This window comes from Columba livia, chromosome 1 (assembly GCF_036013475.1).
Source record: "Columba livia isolate bColLiv1 breed racing homer chromosome 1, bColLiv1.pat.W.v2, whole genome shotgun sequence".
NCBI classification, from domain to species: domain Eukaryota; kingdom Metazoa; phylum Chordata; class Aves; order Columbiformes; family Columbidae; genus Columba; species Columba livia.
This window is the reverse complement of record NC_088602.1, coordinates 14,792,032-14,810,677: the sequence shown is the minus strand read 5'-3', so window position 1 is coordinate 14,810,677 and position 18,646 is coordinate 14,792,032. Positions and strand designations below refer to the sequence as shown.

At 36.6% G+C, this 18,646-nt stretch overlaps 1 protein-coding gene across 4 annotated transcripts in view; it reads right to left on the bottom strand.

Annotated features, from left to right (window-relative positions):
- Nucleotides 1-18,646, bottom strand: part of CNTN5 (contactin 5) — a 706,531-nt gene that overhangs the window by 447,346 nt on the left and 240,539 nt on the right. The window contains exon 3 of one of the 4 annotated variants that reach the window (XM_065043985.1): nt 13,761-13,839. The exons of 2 other annotated variants lie outside the window; for them this stretch is intronic. The gene's annotated coding sequence lies outside the window, so the exon portion shown is untranslated. Of the gene's footprint in view, nt 1-13,753; nt 13,840-18,646 lie in introns of all 4 variants that reach the window. One more of the 4 variants, XM_065043938.1, reaches the window with a different exon arrangement.

Genomic DNA, 18,646 nt, shown 5'->3' with positions numbered 1-18,646 from the left:
TATATTCATGAGTATGTGAGGCAAACCAATTTAGGGAAGATTTGAGTAAAATGGATTTCAACATAATCTTTAAGAGCCCCAAATCATGTTATTCTTGTAGGAAGATATTTAGGAAACTGGAAAGGTTTATTTTAAGAATATTAAAAGAGCATCTGAGAAGGAAATAAATATTTCAGTCTAGTTTGAAGGAGGTATGCCATTTTTCCATTACTATCAATTTATAAATTTATATTTAAGGAATAGAATTATTCTGTGGACTATCTGGATTAGCTATAGTCTAGCATAGAGCAGCTGTTACTCAAAATGCCTTCTTTAGATATCCTGTTGATATAGGGTACTCCTGTATGTCATGGTTCCACAGAAGGTCAGGGTCCTGCAGAAAGCACAGTCACAGAACCGTTCAAAGCACAGTCACCCAGAGCTAATCAAAATGAAATATCAAGCAGAGAGGTATCTCTGAATTCTCATTTTGTTCTGATATTCAAGCATGACACTCAGCATTATGCCTTTGTCCATGCACATTAAGGATGATGAATACTTTCCTGGTGGAAGTATCCAAAGAAGAAATCCTCCAAAACTTCACTCTGCTTAGGAGCATCAAAGTGTGAAAGTGTGTTTCACATTTGCTGTTAAAACAGCAGCAGAAGAAATCACAGAATCACAGAATCGACTGGGTTGGAAAAGACCTCAGAGATCATCGAGTCCAACCCTTGGTCCAACTCTAGTCCGTTTACTAGATCATGGCACTAAGTGCCATGTCCAATCTCAGTTTAAAAACCTCTAGGGACGACGAGTCCACTACCTCCCTGGGCAGGTCATTCCAATGCCTGACCACTCTCTCTGTAAAGAATTTCTTTCTAATATCCAGCCTAAATTTCCCCTGGTAGAGTTTAAGCCCATGCCCCCTTGTCTTATTGCTAACTGCCTGGGAGAAGAGACCAATCCCCATTTGGCTATAACTTCCCTTCAGGTAGTTATAGAGAGTGATGAGGTCACCTCTAAGCCTTCTCTTCTCTAGACTAAACAACCCCAGCTCCCTCAGCCTCTCCTCATAGGTCTTATGTTCAAGTCCCTTCACCAGTCGTGTTGCTCTTCTCTGGACCCAGCACTTCAATGTCTTTCCTGAACTGAGGGGCCCAGAACTGAACACAATACTCCAGGTGTGGCCTCACCAATGCAGAGTACAGGGGAAGGATCACTTCCCTTGTCCTGCTGACCACGCTATTTTTGATACAGGACAGGATACCGTTGGCCTTCTTGGCCACCTGGGCACACTGTTGGCTCATGTTGAGCTTCCTGTCAATTAGTTACAGTCGTGTCAATTAGTCACCAGTCGTGTTGCTCTTCTCTGGACCCAGCACTTCAATGTCAATTCCTGTCAATTAGTTACAGTCCTGTCAATTAGTCACCAGTCGTGTTGCTCTTCTCTGGACCCAGCACTTCAATGTCTTTCCTGAACTGAGGGGCCCAGAACTGAACACAATACTCCAGGTGTGGCCTCACCAATGCAGAGTACAGGGGAAGGATCACTTCCCTTGTCCTGCTGACCACGCTATTTTTGATACAGGACAGGATACCGTTGGCCTTCTTGGCCACCTGGGCACACTGTTGGCTCATGTTGAGCTTCCTGTCAATTAGTATCCCCAGGTCCCTTTCTGTCTGACTGCTCTCCAGCCACTCTGTGCCCAGCCTGTAGCGCTGCAGGGGGTTGTTGTGACCAAAGTGCAGCACCCAGCACTTGGCCTTATTGAACTTCATCCCATTGAAATCAGCCCATTTTTCCAGTCTATCCAGATCCCTCTGCAGAGCCCTCCTGCCTTCCAGCAGGTCGACACTCCCACCCAACTTGGTGTCATCAGCAAATTTGCTGATGATGGTCTCAATCCCCTCATCTAAATCATCAATAAAGATGTTAAACAGGACTGGACCCAACACTGACCCCTGGGGAGCACCACTAGTGACTGGCCGCCAGCTGGATGCAGCCCCATTCACCAGCACTCTCTGGGCCCGGCCCTCCAGCCAGTTCTTAACCCAGCGTAGAGTACACTTGTCCAAGCCATGGGCTACCAGCTTTTGCAAGAGTATATTATGGGAGACAGTGTCAAAGGCCTTGCTGAAGTCCAGATAGACCACATCCACGGCTTTCCCCTCATCCACCAGGTGAGTCACCTGATCATAAAAGGAGATCAGGTTTGTCAGACAGGACCTGCCCCTCCTAAACCCATGCTGGCTGGGTCTGATCCCTTGTCCATCCTGAAGGTGCTGTGTGATTCCATTCAGGATGATCTGCTCCATAACCCTGCCAGGCACCGAGGTCAGGCTGACAGGCCTGTAGTTGCCAGGGTCAGCTCTGCAGCCCTTTTTGTGGACTGGGGTAACATTGGCCAATTTCCAATCATATGGGACCTCCCCAGTGAGCCAGGACTGTTGGAAGATGATGGAGAGCGGCTTGGCAAGTTCTTCTGCTAGCTCCCTCATCACCCTAGGATGGATCTCATCTGGTCCCATAGACTTGTGAGGATCCAGATGGCTCAGTAAATCACCAACTATTTCCTCCTGGAATACAAGGGGCCTATTTGGCTTCCTATCTCTGTCAACCACCTCCAGAGATGAGTTGTCCTGAGGGCCACCTGTCTTACTGGTAAAAACTGAGGCAAAGTAGGTATTAAGTACCTCAGCTTTGTCCTCATCTTTGTTAACTATATTTCCCTCAGAGTCCAACAGAGCATGGAGGTTTTCCTTGCCCCTCCTTTTGTTATTAACATATTTGAAGAAGGACTTTTTATTATCCCTGACAGAATTGGCCAAGTTAACTTCAAATTGCACTTTTGTTTCCCTGATCTTTTTTCTGCATGATCTAGCTATTTCCATAAATTCTTCATAAGTAGACAGCCCTTTTTTCCACAGTCGGTAAAGTCTCTTTTTATTTCTGATTTCATTCAGAATCTCCCTGTTTAGCCAAGCCGGTTGTCTTCCCCGCCGGCTAGCCTTTCGGCACACTGGTATAGCCTGTTCCTGTGCACTCAAAACCACCTGCTTGAAGCATGTCCAACCCTCCTGGGCCCCCTTGTTTTTAAGCATTGTTTCCCAGGGTATGCTCTGAACTAGACTTCTGAATAGGCAAAAATCTGCCTTCCGGAAGTCCAGCGTAGAGGTTTTGTTAATGGTTCTCCCTGCATCTCTGAGTATTGAAAATTCTATTATTTCATGGTCGCTACGCCCCAGGCAGCCTCCAACCACTACATCTCCCACCAGCCCTTCTCTGTTTGTAAACAGTAGGTCTAGCGGGGTCTTGCCCCTGGTAGGCTCATTTACCAGCTGACGAAGGAAATTGTCCTCTGTACACTCTAGGAACCTCCTAGACTGCCTCTTCTGTGCAGTATTGAGCTCCCAGCAGATATCCGGCAGGTTAAAGTCACCCACAAGAACAAGGGCCGTCGATTTTGAGACATCTGCCAGCTGCTTGTAGAATAATTCATCTCCTTCATCGTCCTGGTTGGGCGATCTATAACAGACACCCATGAGGATGTCAGCCTTGTTGGACTTCCCCCTGATTCTGGTCCACAGGCACTCAACCTTGTCACTGCTGACCTCAAGTTTAACAGAGTCGAGTGACTCTCTAACATATAAAGCCACCCCTCCACCTCTCCTACCCTGCCTATCTTTTCTGAAGAGCTTGTAGCCACACATAGCAGCACTCCAGTCATATGAGTCATCCCACCATGTTTTTGTGATGGCAACTATATCATAGCTTTCCTGCTGGGTTATTCTTTCCTACCTCTCTTTGATTTCAAAAACTCAATGCCATGCTTCCCAGTTTTCAACTTCTAAAATGCCAGAACACAAAATAGCACACAGGATCCTCATTCCTCATGCTGATGCCAGTTTTGAAATACAAAATTATCAGACTGACAGAAACAAAAAAAGGAGAGCATGTGGTCTCATCTATCACTGGGAAACCATTGCATGCCAGTTCCTGGTCTATGAATTGTTTCTGGGTTGAACTCAATGAACTCACTGTTTACTACAAAAATGTTCTAGTAATCTGCAGTGCAAAAATGGGGAATGAAGTTTCCTCACTTCCAAAAGACATAAAGGGAGAAGCTCACATTCAGTTGCGTGTTCAATAGCAGAAAGGGAGCATACCAAGATGCTATCAGAATAATGACCATTTCTGAGTTGAAATGAAAGACAGCTGTCTGAGGAGAAAGGATGAGAGCTGCAGCCTATAAACGGACAAAAATGTCCAGATATTTAGCAGATTTCACTATGGTCTCAAGGGCTGCTTTGAACTGGATTGTGGCCAGGGGCTTCAGCACATCAGATGCATACATAGCAATCACGTCTTTTACAATTTTTTAGGTCAAAACAATAATTTCCTAGATTATTTTCTATAGAAACCAAAAAGTAATTGCTAAAGGAGCAGCAAAGTCCAATAAGAGACCTTTTAACTTCAAACAAGCTTTCTGACCTGCTCTTGCATTTAAGCACCTAAATGGTTGCTTAAATCCTATAAGCCCCACATAGACACTACAGCAGCCTGTTCTAACACTACAGCTCATTCTGCTTTTTCTGTTCTCTCCCAGATTTTATAGCTAAAATAGGCCTTTCTAAGAATAAACTTTTTAAAAATTAAATTACTGATAGTAATTAAACTATTTCTACAGTTTTATTTTATATATCTTTACACCTATTAACAAAAGCTATGATTAAAATGTAATTCTTTTTTCTAGCATTCCTTACAGAAAACAGCTATGTCATATGCATTCTAACTAATATTAGTTATGACAGAACATGAATTTCACGTTGCACTACCACTAAAATGCAAATTGTTTCAGTGTTGCTTTCTTAAGAGCATATTTCTTAACAGTCATTTAAAGCTAGTTTAATATTTTCAGCAATTTCCTTCTGTAAATAAAACTATAGGCAGTTGCTCTTTGTGAAAATTCAGTGAGATTTTGTTTTATTGCCTTTTGTAAAAAATAAACCAAGTCAGTTTGTATTCAAATTTAGTCCAACTGACAAAGATTTTGTGCTTTGAATAATTGGATATTAGAATATCTTTGGATAGGTGGAGAGGATTTTGTTGTTGTTTTTGTTTTGTTTGTTTGTTTTCTGTTTTTTTGTTTTTTGTTTTCTGTTTTTGTGAAGAAATGCAATTCCTTTCACTTTACAGCATAATTTAAGTAAATGACTTGGAGCTACAAAAGGATTCACATTGTCCAAATTAACCAAGTTTTAGATGTGATAACATTTTTAGCTCATTTATTTTCTTATAAAAGCAGAGATATTTATATTTTAACAGGACTGGTATTGGTTTGCTACCTGGTCTCTTAACGCTTTGATTTTTCGCCACCAAGTCTTGTTTTTCTTACCCGTTTCAGCCTCATGCAAGGCTCAGTCATTCTCAAAGGATCTATCCTCTTTGACCCACTGATCTTAGGTTTCCCTTTTGCCCTGAATTCCTTGAACTGAATCACTATGTTCTCACTTTGTAGAGACAGATGGCTATGTGGCCCAGACTAAGAAATCAGTAGAATAGAAAGTCAAGCCTAGTGTATAAAAAAGATTCTGACTCCTTCAGTGGGATTTTGCAGTTGCTAATGTGCTTCTTTCTGTCCTCTGAGCTTTACTGAGCTTTTGCTACTTCACAAAGGTGAAAAACACGTTTTCTCTGGAAACCTGTCCTTCAACAGTCATTGCTCAAAAACTATGGCTCTTCCCTGTCTTCTATTCTGAAAAGCCACTTTACAAGACGTCTTTTCTTATGGTAAAGTTAACCCCTGGACTCAAGAATAAATTTGTATACTGGATGATGTAGCAACACCCAAGTGTTGTAGTTCCACGATACAGGAACGAGATCTCTGCATGGGAGCCAAGTCCAGCCAAGAGGCTTATCACTCCACCTCAATCTGCAAGTGTGGTGAAGGAATAAAGGCTCAGCTTGGCCACAGGAGACCAGAAGATGGACAGCTACATAATGCCTTAACCTGGCAGAGATAAGAAAATGTATCACTATATTCCAGAGCAGTCCCTCCCACACACCAGTATTTTGCTTTTCCCAGTCTCCCCCTGCTTTTCCTTCAACCTTTTCCACGATTTCCAGTTCCTATTTCTTTCTACACTTTTACCTCCACCCTTCAATCTTTCCCAGCACTTGTACCCTACCTCTTCCCTCAGGGTACCATCTATTATCCTAAAATACCATCTATTACCTTATTACCTAAAGAGGCTTCTTCAGATTTGCTGCACTGTATTTATAGTGAGCTAATATCCAGACACACCAAGACTATAAATGTTTCCTGTACTATTTTTCAAGTTCATTCTCCAAATGGCACAAATTAATATACCATGCTCTTTACCATCACAAAAATATCTGCTTCCTTAGACACACTGGAGTTACACTTTATGGAAAATATACATATTTCCACTTCCACAGGCATTCATTCACAGTATTTACTCACCAAAAAGTTGCCAAAACTGCTTGTGGATGCCTTGCTAGAAGGTTCCTAATGTACTTTTCCATATCCAAAGTCAATATTGTTACTGGAAGTATTTCATTAGCAAGTTCTTCTAAGATGATAATTTGATTTGATTAATTATGAAAGCTGCAAATTTTAGGAACCCCTCAGTGAGCAGTCACAGTCAATGGGAATCACAGTGGCTGGCAATGAGAAGAGGAGATCTCTTAGGAGACAATGCTTGATATCAAATCTTTTGGTAAGAAACACTGCTAGTAATGTTAAAACAAATAATTCCCAAATAATTACAATTCCATGTATCTCTTCTCAGTACGAGTAATGAGTTTCCCGTTTATGCCTTGTTAAAACAAAGAGGCTGGAGGACTGGGTAGAGAAGAACTTGATGAAGTTCAACAAGGGCAAGCGTAGAGTCCTGCACCTGGGGAGGAATAACCCCAGGCACTCATACAGGTTAGGGGTTGTCCTGTTGGAAAGTAGCACTGCAGAGAAGGACCTGGGACTTCTGGTTGATAACAGGTTGACCATGAGACAGCAGTGTGCCCCTATGGTCAAAAAGGCCAATGGTATCCTGGAATGCATTAGGAAGAGTGTGCCCTTGTGAGGCTTCATCTGGAGTAGTGTGTCCAGTTCTGGGCTTCTCAGTTTAAGAAGGATAAGAAATCATTGGAGGGAGTCCAGTGGGAGGTTACAAAGATGATTCAGGGTCTGGAGCATCTTTCTTATGAGGAGAAACTGAGAGAGCTGCGTCTGTTTAGCCTGGAGAAGAGAAGGCTGAGAGGGGATCTTATTTATGCTTATAAATATCTCGGGGGTGGGTGTCAAGAGGATGGGATCAAACTCTTTTCAGTGGTGCCCAATGATAGAACAAGGGGTGAAGAGCACAGATGGAAGCAAAGGAGGTTCCATCTAAACAGGCAGAGAAACTTATTTACTTTGAGCATGCCAGAGCACTGGAACAGGCTGCCCAGAGAGGTTGTGGAGTCTCCTTTTCTAGATACATTCAAAACCCACTTGGATGCATTCTTTTGAGATGTGTTCTAGGTGAACCTGCTTTAGCAAGTGGGTTGGACTAGATGATCTCCAGAGATCCCTTACAACCCCAGCCATTTTGTGATTTTGTGTTTCTGTGTTGGAAAATATGACTAAGATAGACATCTATCAAACTTTGATGAATAAAATTGCTTGATCAGAGATTTCAAGGCTAGTAAAACAAATTAAAATGTCATCCACATACATATTTGAAAAAATATTCTTATTAATTTCCTTCAAAAATCAAACATCATGCCCTTGATGTCATTATAAAATAACTAGAACAAGTATTAATAGAAAGGGAAAGTTACCACTGAAGTGAAGATGTACCCTGTGGTCAGTGTGAGGGCAGTACACACCAGGAGTTAGTCCCTTTCTTTCAAATGGTGATGAAAGCTTCAGACGCTATAAAAGGAAAAGTCTTGCTATTAAAATAGCTTGCCTACAGTGTCAGATGATATTCTCTTTCTAACTCTTCCATTTGTATGAATCTGTTAACTAATGTGAAACTTGCAGTATGCCCTAAATGCAAGAGTAGCTATTCTCAGTGTAACCCAAGATGCCAACAAGAGAATATACATTCAATTTGGAAGGAAATATTTCTAAAAAAAAAAAAAATAAATTAAAAAAAAAATCAGAAATTGTTCTAAATGTCATGATTCCCTTCAGGCTCATCTTTAAAATCTGCTTTGGATTAAACTGACTAGATTACAGCTTTAGTGTTTACAGTACAAAAATGTGATGGGACTTGGCACAGTGTAGCAAGAACCCTATCCCAAACAATAACAGGCTTTATTCATCTTAAAGTTCCCCAGAAAGGTCACAAATTGTCCACTTGGTTTTCTTGTTTGGTGTTACCAGTAGGCTAGAATGCTTAATAATAAGCAGAATATCTAGACCTATGTCAGCTGCTGTTTGCGTATTGATTTAAAACCTATTTCTGTAATCTAATTTTGAGATGACAGAAGCAGATACGGTTCACTGATTAAAACTGCAAGATAATGCTTGCTTTAAAGGTACAACTTCACTTACTCATATGGAATGACAAGCCCTAAATGAACAATTAAAGAAACAAACCTGAATGTCATTTGGCAAGCTCAATAAAAACATATGCTCTGTATGTAGAAAGTGTCTCAAAAATTACCTGAAGCTTATTTTCTAGAAAGAGCTAAGTATTACTATCCCTATATTATTTATTATTTCTTTGGAAAGGACTAGGTATTATTATAGCAATTAAATTTCTTCTTCAATCCTGGGGTTACTTTTTTTTTTTTCCTTTATGTGTCTTCCTCTGGTTTACTACAGAAAACAAATGACTATCATTCCATGCATCATGTCTCAATACTGAAAAAGTATTCACTCATGATCTGCAATACAATCTGTTGCTCACAATTGTAACAAGTATACACTAATGTTTGTTGCCTTATCTTACATTGTTTATCAGACTTAAGATGAGTGCCTGACAGATAGAACATTACTTTATCTTTTTTTTCAAAAAGCTCCTTTAACTTCTTCAACAATGATTAATGCTAAAAACATGACAACAGTCAGACTGCCACAGAGCCAACAGGACTCATCCATTCCTCTTACTAGAATGGTTGTTTGCCTCCACCAATCTTTGCATCGTGTCTTATGCTCCACTTCCTGCCTCAGAATGAAATTATCTCATTATTCTGACTTTTTACACTATTTGTTATCTTTAGGACTCTTAAGTGCTAGGAACATTAATATAGCCAGTTATTCCTTTCCACAAAAAAATGAATCACATAAATTCAAGTTTTCCAATAGCTAGCTTAGTACCAAATGATTACTTTGTGGTACTAACTTTTACAAGAATGATGGATAGAAATTAATTTCAGTAAACTCTGATTTTCCTCTGTCCCCCTTCATATATTAACAGTAGTTGTCTACAATATCAGGTATTTTGGTTCTTAGAGCATCTTGTTTTCTGACTCTGGTCTTTCTCAAAGAACTGTCAAGTCATCTTTTCTGCCCATGGTCATGATTTACTAACCATAAATGATGGTGATATTTTATGACATGCATTTGCCTTATTTTGAACCCATTTCCATGTAGCAATTTTACAAGTGTGAATCTGATACTATTGGCAGAGCAACAAAGATTTTGTAGTTTTAAATTTTTTAAAATCCATTCAAAAAATCTGCATCGCATTAAAAAACCCTCTCCCGTAAGCATACACAAGAATATTCAAGGCTGAACTTTTCCATTTCAAAATCTATGTAGCCACATAGAATAAACTCTCTAAGAAAAAAAACAACATCGACAAATCTGTTGTCTATGAGAGCTAAGAACATAGTTGAAGCTTCTTGACTCTTGAACACTAATCTTATTTGTAAACAACAGAAAGCAAATTCTTATACTGCAGTAGCCATTTTTCTGTACAAGAGCAGTCCATAAATCATAAAAAATACGTTGTGTTGATAAATTCTGTTCTGAAATTCTTTCAAATAACTTAAAATATTTTGTTTCTCTCTTGACATGTATAAGACTTGATAAAATTTATTTTGTATTTTTATTGTAATTGGAGGCCTATTTCTCTACATTTAGCTTATATTCTGTACATTCTTAGCCAATACTACCATTAAATGCATGAAAGAGAGACGCAACAGTTCTTTTTGATGGGTCAGACATCATGTATGAACCAGAGATTGTCATTATTAAAACTAAAAATGTATGTGTTAGAGTGAGAGAATGCTTTTTTCATTTGTTGAAAAATATTAATCGAGAGTCAAGGCAAGCTTTCAACCTTCAGTTGCTTTAAGATTGCACTGCTTACACAAAATATAGATCAATGCATTGTGAGCATATTTCACAGGTGGCTTAGCTTAAAACTTTTAAAACTAGTTTGATGACAATTAAAAGCTATTCTAACTTTATTCTTGTTATATGGGTTTATGTAAGTGCTTTTACTAGTCCTTAATGATGACGAACACGACTTATCAAATGGTATAGCCAACAAGAAGTAAAAGCCTTATTTGGATACGACCTATTTTATGTTTCTAGCATGTAGATTTCGCCAAAAAGAGACTGACTACCAAATATTATTCTAATAATATTTTTTGCCTACCAAATATTATTCTAATAATATTTTTGCCTAGCTTTGAATAGATTTTATTTAAAAGTCAATAGAGTTAAGAAAACCCAACAAATAACAAAAAAAAAAAAAAAAACAACAAAGAAAACAACACCCCCCAAAAGACAAAACAAACAGAACCCCCTACAACTACTATGTATCCCCACATTGATGGCATAGCAAAAAGCTATTACTTCTGCCAACAGAAGGTTTTCTCTTATAGTTAAATCTCTGATGATAAAATACTTAGAAATGTTAGCACTTTCCAGTCTCAGCACCCTGATCTGCACGAAGATAGTCTCACTGTGCTTCCATAGTGTTATAAAAATCTGCAGATGATGAGGAACTGTAACAAAATAATTTATACAAAATAAATATAAATGGCATCTGCTGCTCAGAATACTTTAGCCTTATATTTGGAATTTGAAAGGCATATTCTAAGCAAAAATGCTGCTGAGTTATGACTTTCTTAGAGGCTTGTGGGAAATTAGAGGTCTATCAATGACATGCATCATCACTTCAAATGAACTGTGGAATCCAATAAAATAAGTGTGCAGATTCCACATACTTGGAAGTGGGCACAAAAATTTTGTAATTTCTCATGATTTCATGCAATACCTTTCATTATTATGTTGGTTTTGGCACTTTTGAAATTGAAAATCTAATAAGCAAACAGATTAATGCTTAAAATAGCTTGGGGGGTGGAAATCACTTAGGAGGTCCGAGGATTAGGCCTGACATATTACTTGGACCATGAAGTTCTATTTTGATGGTACAAGTACCTTCACAGCCTGTCACGCTTAGCCCAGATGCAAAACCTATGGGAATGTATAGGAAAGGACATAGAGCAAAATCAAAGATCTCTGTCAAACATCCTCTTGTGGGGGTGGTTTAGCATATTCCCACTCCAATGTGAATGTCCTGCCTAATCATAGAATCATAGAATCATAGAACGCTAGGGATTGGAAGGGACCTCAAAAGATCATCTAGTCCAATCCCCCCGTCGGAGCAGGAACACCTAGATGAGGTTACACAGGAACATGTCCAGTGCTGGCTCATGGTCATCCTGTTGTCCACCAGGATCCCCAGGTCCCTCTCCCCTAATGCCAGAAACTTTCAGCCTTGTAAGAGAGAACTGCATGTCCTGGTCTAGTAAAACCACACAAATCCAACTTTTCATTCACAGTTTAAATTAATGCATCAGAATGCAAACTAAAAATACTAGAACACCTTTTTATTTTCATCGCTTCCTCCACAGGGGCAGTGAACTTTGCTAGGGAAAAGGTAAGAGAGCTGGAGTTAGATGCGTCACCCCAGCCTAGCAAGATTCACCAGAGGATGTGTATCAAAACCCGAAACATTCTGTATTAGAGGGGTGGTCAGCACTGATAAAGAGGAGGAAAATAAATATTTTTTTAATCTGCTTAGCAAAAATGGCAAAGAATGTACAGTGTTTTCTGGATGACTAAGATACATACCAGTGTATTAGTACAGCTGAAAACAAACCAGAGGTCTCTTTGGAAGGTGAGAATTATTACATGTTACTTTCCCAAAAGATATTTCCCATAGAAAACATTGCATGCATATAGGTACTATCTATTCTGACAACACTCCTAAACTGCAAAATAGAGCTCTCCATACGTTTTTTTATGCAAAATGTTTTAAATAATTTAATATTGATAACCATTTCAAAGACTCACCAGTTACACATCCATCATGTAAATTTCCCTAATATTGATGTAATTCTGATGCTACAGGATTAAAACAATTTACATGTATTACTTAAGCATTTGTTTCTTCTCTACTAAATTGGTCCTACTGCAAGTTAGTTAAAATTTCTAGATTACTTTTTTTCTCATAAAAAGAAGGGCATAATTCATTTTTTCTTTTATCATGGTTGCAGAAAAATATGTACACTGGACATTTTTTGCCAAAGAAATCTTAGAATAGAATCTTAAGATTAAATCCTGGCTGCATTGAAGACAAATACAAAAGCCAAATTTGGTCCTTTACTTTTGGTACATATGTTTTTCAACTGAGGTTACCAGATAATCAAATACCTTATAAATCTTTGTCTTCAAAGCAGTAAACCTTCATTGAATAGTTCATGCTCTGATAAGTAACAAGACTAACACATATTGTCAAAATTATTGCAACCAGAAGAATAGCAATTGAAAATACTAGACCATCATAATTATACGGTATTATCTTGAAACTGCCCTCTTACAAATGATTGAGAGAATATTATTAACATTAATTTGAAAGATTCCTGAAATAAAAAAAAAATATAGAAATACACTTGAATATTTAAAGAACACGGTACACTACACATACAAATGAAATTAAGAATAAACAGAGATTCAAAACAGAAGCAATTAATACAGTACACTAAAAATAATGCATTATTTAATATATATCAGAATTGAGACACTTGCCTTGTAAAAAATTAGAAAAGTTTTTCAGTATCACCAACTACTGAAAATAATCTACTTTTTGCCTGATATTGCATTTATGGTGGATGTTTTCCAGAGCCCCTAATGATAAGAATATCTTTTGTTCTAATATGAACTGTTTATTTCTTTAGGTTTGGAATACCATGTGATTTTTAAATTGGTTTCATAACTTGTATGGAAGCCACACATTTGTTTCAGAAGTCTCAAAATATTGTTGCATGGTTAATCTCAAGTAACTGAAATTATATGAGTTTTGGAACTATATTAGAACAGATAGGACTGACTAAATGTAAATGGAGAAACGATGTTGTAGTGGACTAATTAAATTGGATTTTTTTTTTTTTTTTGTCTGGAAATTGTTTATTTAGCACCAGACCCAAAATCCTGCCTCAGGCCTCATCTCTCAGGACATCAGAGGTCTGTCCAAATCAACACAGTCTGTATAGTTCATGGACTGGTAGAAGCATTCTGATGTGAGGAATTTTTCCACCCCAACAGCTGGCATATAGGTTATAAATTGCAGAATTTTAAAAAATTCATTATGTAGAAACTTTAGGAAAATAATGACAGTTCACTACCTAGAATAGCAAATAATTTCACTATCAGAGTACTCAGTACAATAAAGAAACATAAATTGAAAACATCACATTGTCACATCACCACATCTTAGACCAAGAACCTGATTTAGGGCATACCACATACAGGCATCCTGACAGATTGTTTCCGTGATCTTGACTGTGTCCTTGCTGGACCCAAACCAGCCGTCTTTACCAAACTCTAACTGTAGATAAGAAATAATATGAAAGTAAAAATTTCTTAAGAAAACAAAATTAAAAAAAAAAAAAATCCCAAACCTCTTTCACAATAATATTCAAGTTATGGTTCTTGACCTTTCAGTTTTCTCTGTGTCCCTTCATTAAAAACCATAAAAGATCAGTATTACATTACATTACAACAGATATGGTTACTTTTAAGGACAGCAACTGGCTACATTTTTGAGAGATGACCTTGTCACAATGTTAAATTAAATGTGTCATTCTAGGTCTCTTGAAACCCATGCTTAGAAACATGACAGAGAAGGTTTCAGATAGAATGAATTCCAACAAGGGAGTAATTTGTTATTATAATGATCTTTACTCTTTAGATTTAACTACCAAAGAAAATTGTAAAATTTAAAATGCATTTTTAATATTAACATTTAAGATTAAATACAAACATTCTGTATTTTAAAAATATATTTAATATATCAAATACAACAGTTCAAAAGTCACAAGGTTAGGTGCATTTCTGCTTTCTGAAATCATTTTGTCTTTATCAAATTATTTAAAGCCTTTCGTGGGTACCTTTTCTCAGAAGACTTTTCATCTTTTTAGAACTGCTTTATTACCTAGCTGTTCTTTATATAGTCCTTAAGAAAGCCATTTAAATTTAATTTCCATTTTCACTGAATTAATTATACATTCTATGTAGAAAGTATGATGCATGACAGTGAAAAAGAATTCTAGTCAAGTTCCCCAATGCTACAGAGAAGTACATTGTAGTATCATTTTCACAAACTTGACAGGCTCAGTTCTCAAATATGATATTTTGTTCATACTATTCCTTTTGGAAAGACTTGCCATTCCTTAATGGCTAAGGACCATTGCATTTCTTGTGTTATTTCACAGAATGTATCCTTCTTTTTTTTTTTTTTTTTTTTAATTTGAGACAAGGTTAAGTATTCCCTTCCTCTGCTAAGTGCTCTTTGTACCCGTTCTCTTCTTGAACATAAACATCCACTTATATGATATGTCGTATCCCACATAAAGTTTTAACTGACAACAGTTAATCTGACAACACCGCATTAACATTTTTTTGTCTTTGCTACTGAAAATATTTTGCTTAATGCATAAAATCATACTGGTCTCTTTCTCAGCCACATCAGGTGGCTAGCCCACAGCCACTCACTGTGCTATTATCTAGAGAGATTATTTCTTCTTTGGTTTCCAGAAGCTGAGTTCCAAATTTATGAGATCATTCTCTTCTTTTTACTAATTCCCTTGAGTTTTCTCTGTTTCCTGAAATTAGATAATATTAAGAACTTGAAAGTCTACTTTATTTAGTCAAACAAAATTGACGTTCAAAGCACAACTGGACTTTCGACTATCATTCACAAAAACTAGAGCATAAATATTTCATGAGAGCTTCTACTGTGTGTAAAATCTGTTGCAGATCCATCTGACTTTACTAGCCAATGCTACAAAGACTGCTTTAAAGTTCACCTTCAAGCAGTTTGTCATTTTTAAACCAGCAGAGATCCTATTTCAAACATCAGAGCATTGAAACTGGTGCAACATTTACACTTCTGAGACAAAAATAAAAAAATAACTTGAGTCATCTCTGACTCAGCTCAGTCTATGAATAGCAAATATTCTAATTTTGCATTATGTAACTCCAATTTTCAACCACTTGCTTCAGAGGACTTGCTTCAGAACAGTTGCTAATAAAAATAAAATATATTGTTATGAAAGACTTCAAACAAGACTAAAGGTCATGGTGAACAATCTTATTATGGAAATTCATTCTTTACAGAATCTTCTCATTATGAAAAGATGAGTTTAGTACAAGTCCTCATTAAGTAATGAATTTACTATGTTGTGTACTCTTTAGATGTATCGTGGTCAATGAATTGGATGCTCAAAAGACCATTAGTATTTTTTTACTTTTTTTTTTTTTTTTTTTTTTTTTTTGCAAAAAACAGATTAGTGCAGAGTACTCAGTTCTTACTTTAAAATAAGACAGACATATGAATGCTAACTGATATGTCTCCTCACCTCTTGCAAGTCAAACTGCCAGAAATGTGGAGCTAAGACAGGAGAGAGTAAAATCAATATAAGAAAACTTTGAAAGTTGTAAAAGTATTCCTCATTTTAAGCATAAATCATAGAAATGTGAGTTTTCAGCAGTAGGTTGACTTAAAGTGTTGCAATGACTAAAATGAAGATAAAGGCATAAATAAGGAAAGACCTGTTCCACATAAAATCACTGATAACACATAGTTTGTAGTGAGAAACTACAAACACAAGAGTTCTCAGTAATCGAACAATTAAATAATTAAATTTGGAACTTTTCACCCTATTTGTTATTTAATTATGATACACCTTTAAATTAAAAATAACAATCCAATGAAATGTTTCTAAAACATTAACAGCGAAATATTCAGAAATACTTGTATGAGCCTGCTAGTTGTATTATAAACAATCTATTTTTAAAAAAATACAGACTAAAACTGGTAAAAGTCCCAAATATTAAAAATTCTTCAAAGCTTCAGATTAATGTACTATACAGGTAAAAATGTTATTTTTAATAAAAAGAATACAAATAAAATTGCTTCATGAGGTCTCTTGGAATCTGGCTAAAGTACACTGATAAACTAAAGTTCAGGTTAAGGGTTAAAAATTTTGAAAGCGCAGGAAAAAAATAAAGCCAGTAGTTTATGATGCATTGAGCACAAGATTCACATTAGTGAAATAAGTGATTAAGCCCTAAAAATAAAACCAAACAATTTCAATTACTTAGATGCAGAAATACATGCCTTCCATATAAAATACGACCACAGTAACTTTTATCTCTTTAGAAAGCATATTAGCATGAAAGCTATGATGTTACATGAATGTTACAATGGTGTTACATAAACAACAAAAAAAAAAGCATGACCAAAGACAAGCAGGTTCATAGACAATATTAATATATCAGAAAAGAAAAAGTCACAGTCTGAGTTAATCTGCAAGACCACACATTTTAAACATAATTACCAGTATAAACTTCAGAATATATATTGACTACTCATTACTGGTCCAGGTGAAATTAAACTTCAGGAAAGGTCAGTTTAGAGGCCCCTCATAGTAAGAACAGGAAGATTTATATATATATATATATATATATATATATATATATGTTTGTTTTTTCTTTTTTTTTAAAGAAGGTTAACTTTTACCCTAGTAGTACACAACTTAAAATCAGAGGCAACTAGAAAGACAACTCACAGAAATTGAAGCTGTTCTAAGGAAGAACAATTAACAAACATGCTCCACTATTTTCCATGGGGGATATAAAAAGTTTTAAAAATGCTTCCATTGTAGTTTCAGAGTTCAGCATTTTCAGACTTCACAAGCACTTGAAACATTCAGTTATGCACTATGCTTGCAGCTTGGGATGAATTTGTACATTGCACAAAAGAAAGTTAACAGTATATTCTAAGTTGAGTTCTATGGCTAATAATAGTTAAAATCACAAGATCTCAGAGATGCCTTTGCTTTAAGAAGACTACTCAACAGTGTTATTTCTAATATTAATATCTAATTCTCTTTCCACATATTTTTGGTGTGGATTTGGCTGGGAAAAGTTCAAGTTGTATTCTTCATACATTATTTTTGGTTAGGGTATCCAGGGTCTATGGAACAGGGGAAAAAAAAAAATAGTCCTACATCATTAAGAATAAATATCCTGAACTAACAACTTGTCAACTTGTAATCAGTAAAAATATTTAAAGCTAAAATTAATAAAGCAGCTGATGAATTATCCAAAAAACATACATCAGGAAAAATTCTTACTCTACTAGCAAGGACTGAAATAATAACCAATGTTTCTGTCTGCCACACCTATAAACTCTACTATGCTAAAGAATAAAAGATTGTATGGACAAGGTCTCCAGGTCATCATAAAAGTTAGTAAGGTCTAAAATGGTTGAGAGTTCATGTTAATTCAAGAGAGGCACTGTTTAGCTAACTCAGTTCCATATTGCAAAAGTATCTGTACAAAACACACACCTTAGACCTGGCATGATTCCTAAGCCAGTCTGGTTTTCCGCACTATGCCAAAACCACTCCTATTGCAGCCATTTTGTATCTATTGCTATAGACCATTTCTCATCCTTAAGTAGGTTCATTTTCATTCCTGGTACATTAGGTACTGTTTCAACCTCAGTCTGAATTGCTGTTTAATAAGATAAATAATCATAAGAAGTAATTACCCAACAGTTAAGCTGATTTGTAGCTGTAGCTGTGAGGCTGCAAGATTATCAGGAATATTATGTACAGATTTCTGTTCCTTTGTCTTCTGAGAGAAGAAATGATTTTAAATTGTCTAAACTTGGACTAAGAGACAGGAAATTGAAAAAACTTTTCACATCTAAATTTGAATACTTCATTTGTCCTCAAGAAAGTGATTCAGTATTTATTGTTCAGTTCTGTCATCTGTCTACTAGTATCTATTTACATTGTGTTAAGATCTAAAGATTCTGATCAAAGTATCAAAAAGCTGAGTGAATCCCTAGTATCATGCCTCAATACAGCATCAATTGCATGCACATCATTTTTGACAAGCATTTGTCTAATCTGTAGTCAATCTCTGTTTTCAGTAATAGACACTTTACAAGTGCCTCATGCAATTTTTTGAATCTGCAATTAGAAACTTTTACTTATCAGACTATCTATGTAGTTATCTCTGCAACCTGAGCTGCAACTTCTCACCTCATTCATTTTGCATATGGAAAAGATGGTATTTACTTGTCTGTGCCATAGCTTTTTGTATTTTGTAAAATTTTCATG